The sequence below is a fragment of the Miscanthus floridulus genome, chromosome 14, assembly GCF_019320115.1.
Source record: "Miscanthus floridulus cultivar M001 chromosome 14, ASM1932011v1, whole genome shotgun sequence".
NCBI classification, from domain to species: domain Eukaryota; kingdom Viridiplantae; phylum Streptophyta; class Magnoliopsida; order Poales; family Poaceae; genus Miscanthus; species Miscanthus floridulus.
The window spans coordinates 56,893,001-56,898,379 of record NC_089593.1 but is presented as its reverse complement, the minus strand read 5'-3'; positions in this window follow the sequence as shown (position 1 = coordinate 56,898,379).

Genomic DNA, 5,379 nt, shown 5'->3' with positions numbered 1-5,379 from the left:
GTTGGAAGGCAGCGTTGAGAATGTGTCGGCCGAAGGCCTAAGGTCCTAGTAGGTCAGAGCTCTAGCTTCGGTCCTCGCTACTGTCATAGCGTTCGCTACGACAAGGGTGGTAGCCGTGGCCGGCTTCCTCTCTCTCATCGCTTCGTCCATGTCTATGGGCATCTAGGGCGTTACGTGCATCATGGTAGAGGCCAAGATGCTCATGCACAGGGGCCGCAACACGCCCCCCACCGCCACGCGGCGCCTGATAGACATACACGTCCCTAACATGTCATCCCGAGGGCACACGCTGACTAGCGTTGAGCTCACATCGTCGAGACAGCGAGCTCTTTGCCTGCTGCACCACCACACGCTCGAGCAGCGAGCAGATCTCACGATGGGCCCGATGATCCTCGGGTGTCACAGGCTCTAGGAGCCCTCAAAGCAAGGCCACCATGGCAGTGATGTTCTAGCATGCCTGGGCAAAGTGTGGGAGGGCTCCATTGTCTTCGATGATCCTCCAGTTCATGTCATGGGCCATGGCGCACGCACGCCCACTGTCTTTGTGGTGCTCGATCTCTCACTTGAGCTCTGGGCGCTCCTGCTCAAGTTGGAGTCATGCATCCTCGAGTTCCTGGTGCCACGCCCTTAGCTGTTCCACCCACATGCGAGGAAGGGCCCTTGCATCTTCTTTGACCTCATCATCGAGGTCGTTTGGTGGGGTAGCCCCTCCCTCGTGGATGCTTTTGACGCGTCCCTCGGGGATACCTACCATAAAACATTCTCACGGGCGGTGATGGCTCCCCCTGCTGGAGTCAGAGTCAGAGAGCGACTCTAAATCTCCCATGAGAAGGTCGCGGAAAGATTCTACGACGTATTTGGTCATCCCCATGAACTCATCGTTCGTAGGGGATGGGTGCATGTGCTGTGCCATAAGGTGGCCAACGGTCCCTGTAGCATTACGTAGACCGAATGGGAACGCTGCCGGGGTGCCCCGGGTGAGGTGTTCTGGGGAGAGCAGTTCCCCTCCGGCGAGTTGCATCATGGCATTGGCGATGGAGAAAGTAAGGTAGCGTAACTCCTCTCGAGATGGTTGATGTCCTAGGAAGGCGTCGAGTTGGCGCTCTAGCCTCCCGTAGTCGAAGTCGAGGAGCTAGTTTCTCTAGGGGACATGGGCCTCCGCGCGTGTGCAGCTGCAGCTCCTCAAGCGCCTTGACGATCGCGTCGAGGCCAGCAGAGTGGAGAGGCTAGACAATGGCGGGAGCCTACGCCAACTCTCCCTCCGTCGTGCTGATGAAGTCTAGGCTCTCGAAGCACACGTGGGCGCTCGGGATGCAGCTAACGCCGTGACTAGCCATCTGAGGCCTGATGTGGACGTCGAGACGCACAAAAACCCCCTACCTAGCACGCCAACTGTCGGTGTTTTAGATCACCGACTAGTAAATTTCTAGTTTGCGTGTCTGGCCTGGATGGTGTACTCGGAGGACACAAGGATTATACTAGTTCAGGCAGAACGTCCCTACGTCCAGTCTATTGTTGCTCGTGTTACCGACACCATCTGTAGTAGGGGTTAAAGATGGCGAGAGAGGAAGCGGATCCTAGGTCTCTGGTGGAATGATAAAAAAGTGCTGAGAGCTTTTTTAGCTACTCAGCCGTGTGCTCATGCTTCTGTTTGTGTTGCGTTGTGTTCCCCCTTTTATAGAAGAAGGGGAAGATGCAGGTTACATCAGAAAAAGAGAAGAGAGAGAAAAAGAGGGAGAAAATCAAGGAGAAGAAGCCCTCTAGGATCGCCGCATCCTTCTTCTCCCTCATGCGGGCCCACGGATGCTATAGATGGTGACGGGGATGGCTCCACGTCGGGCTCCTGTTCACCACTGGTGCTATTCCTCGATGTCATCAGCTGGTCGTGGCATTCTATCCCATCTAGGCGAACGGTGTGGTGAACCGACATGCTTGTCAACGGCCGTACGGGGATTAGGCAGCACAACACCCACGTGTCTGTCACTATTGGCGATGCGAATCCCCGGGCATGGCCTCTCGTGGCCACGGGTCATGTCAAGGCGTGCCCACGCCCCTTCTTGTGTCAGAGGTTTGACCTAGGACCACACGCTTGGACCTATAGTGGTTGGGGGTGGTACGGACCCCGCCGGGCGAGGCGGAGCCCGCGCCCGAGGGGTCGGGCGAGACGAAGCCCGTGCCCTCAGGGTCGGGCGAGGCGGCTCCCGTACCCTCGGGGTTGGACGACACGGGGGCCGTGCTCGAGGGGTCTGGTGAGGCGGAAACCGTCCCTTCGGGGTCGGTCGAGACTGAAATACGTCCTTGATTATCTAGGCGAGTTGTCGTCCGTGGTCCTCAGATCCCTTCTTCGGGTATCCCTAATACGGATACGCGATAACAACAGATCTACAATCTGCTCACAAAAATCAAACATTAATTTTTTTTGGAAATGTTTTTTACTGAAAACTGATTTGTATTGTCATCTAAAGTAATTATGAAATTAGTAGTACTTTTTGTGAAAACGAAATACGTAGAACATTATTTTGATGTATTCTTAATCTGGTGAGAGTCTATTTGTAGTTCATTATAGATAGCAGAGATAGCTGGCTAGTTCTACCAGACTCAAAGAATAGCTTAGTATGTGCATATAGAATAAAGGTAGGGGCTAAATTCAGAAATGGGCAAGCACTACGCTGTGCACACTCAGTCCACGGGCCGTGGACCAGCAGGGGGATGAGGGTGCAAGTCCACCACAGACCGTGTCCACCTCAAAGGGTTATGGGTTCTTTTAATCGTGGGCATAGATCTTAGGACGGACGACTAAGGATGTCTTTATTTATATCTGTATTTATTTATATTTGTATTTAGATGGTATATCTTAATTTATTTTTCTAAAAGAAATGGACTTATTTAGGCGTGACATAAGCATGATGTCATCAAGCTAATAAGGACCATTGAAGTGAGGCACACACGGGGCTGCTTGCTTCTTCTCTGCGCGCACGCATGCAATGGGCGGGGGTGTGCGCTTGCGCGTGCCTACGAGTGGGCCAGATTTCTCGCACGAAGAGAGGCGGTCGGGCCCAAGGTGAATGCAGAAAGAAGAAAAAGAGAAAAAAGAGAAAAAAAAATATACGGATGCGCCGGACAAAAATCAGAATCCAAATAGAGATCAAAGTTGGACGAAAAAAATTTGTGGTAAGAAATTTTGCCTTTTTATCATTAGGTAGAAATTATATTTAGGGGAGTGGGTCATGGTAATTAGTATACATACATATATACATGTATAACTGGAGGTGTTTTTTTTTACCTTGGATTGCTTCTTGCTGTTGTACGTCCTCATGGTAGTACATTACTCTGGTGTTCATATATACAGTAGATGTGGAGCTGTCAAAAGTCACATGAATGAATTGACCAGGAAATTGCTGGCTCTGTGTGTTAATCCCGTCGAGATGAAGGTAATAGTTGCATCCCTTATTCACCAGGGGCGAAGCCCATTTATTGACCGTGGGTGCAGATGCACCATCCTGATTTTTCTTTTCAAGTTATAGTACTCAGATTTTGACCCTTTATGCCCCCCACAGCCTAGCGGCCCAACTTGCAACTTCGATTAAGGAAGGCCTGGAACTACAAGATCGATTGTTTCTCGTAACCTCCGGCTGTTATTGTGATACGTCGTTCCATCTTCCGTCGTTCCGTTTTAGCAAGTCCGCGTTGTTCCGTCCTCTCGGCTTCTAGCTTCTGCAGGCCCGCGGCGCCCTTTGCCTCGCTCTCGCGCATCCAGCGAAGATTGCCGTCACAGCGTCACCCGGAGGCCGGCTACTCTACAGGCCGCAGCTATCCAGCTACGAGCCTAGGAACGGCTCCGTCGCTGGAGTGCTCTGGCTACCCAACAGGCCAACACCCAACAAGCATCAAGGATTTAAGCCGGTATGAAACTAAATTAGATGCTCCCATGCAGCCATGCCTTTTTTTGTCTTTCTTAATTAATCTGATTTTATGTACAAATTAGGTCCCTTTGGAATACGAGATTTTTTTTTCTGTTCCTACATTTTTCTGTAAAAAATAAACTGTTTCTGAAATTATTAGACACTTTCTACGAAATTCATGCATTCCAATGCGAGCATAAAGCTATAACTCGTTATTGTTTTACTTTTACAACGGTCTACAGTGTTAGGCTAGCTATTTGTGTTTGAGTACAAATTTATCTGTTCTTTTTATTAGGCTGATGGAACGGTTTTCCATCCAAAACAAAAACACCAGAGCCTGATAGTGCCAATAATGCCGAGAATTACAAGAAGCATTCTCAGAGAATGGTGGAGACTAAAAACGTGATAGATAGTTGAGAGGATTTTTTTTCAGGCATAATGATTGTGAAAACAACTTTACGCAATCGCATTGGCGATAAATTTATGAATATTTGCCTTATTTGCCACGTGGAGAAAGAAGAGATGACGAAAGTCAAAAATAACACCATGGTTCGTCGTTTCGAAAATACAAGGACGTAGATTTCTTAATCACTCGATTTTTTAGTCGCACCCACCCCTAAAATTTCTTCTAGCTTCGCCACTGTTAGTCACCTTGCTAAATACTTAGCAATTACTAATTAAAAAATTCTCTTGCTAATAGATTCCTAGGTACAAAGGTTAATTAAAAAAACTAGACATTGGCACTCCATGTTTGGATCTCTTGTTGCTAAATTTAGCATACTACTCCCTCCAATCCAAATTATAAGATGTTTTATTTTTTCTAGATACATAGTTTTTCGTTATACACTATGCCTACACGCATATAATAAACACACAATGTGTCTAAGAAAGTTAAAACGTCTTATAATTTTGAATGGACGAGTAGCTATTATTAGTAGTATATAATATTTCTAAAGCCTACTACCACCGGACTTGCTACTCCCTCCCAAATTAACACTACTCTATAGAAACCAATTTTCCCAACTCTACTTTTATATATATACAACAAACCATAGCACAGCCGCCACTCCTCTCTCTCCCCACTCCCCTCTTGGCCCCTAGCCCGCCCCTCTCTCTCTCTCCCCCCTCACCGCCCCTTCTTGTGCCCCTCCTTCCCTACAACTTCATCACCCCTCCTTTCTCCTCCCCCGCCCGTGCCTTTGCCCAACGCCACTGCCGCCTCCTCCTCCCCCACGGATGCTCCAGATCTGGGCAGCCCCTCCTCCTCCCAACACCGTCGCCCTCTCCTTTCTCCCCCCACCCGTGCCTTCGCCCAATGCAACTGCTGCCTCCTCCTCCCCCACGGACACTCCAGATCTGGGAGGTCACTCCTCCTCCCCAACATTGTCGCCCCTTCCTCTTCCTCCCCCATGGACACTCCAAATCTGGGTCGGTCCCTCCTCCTCCTCCCCAAAACCGTCGGCCCCTCCTCCTCTCC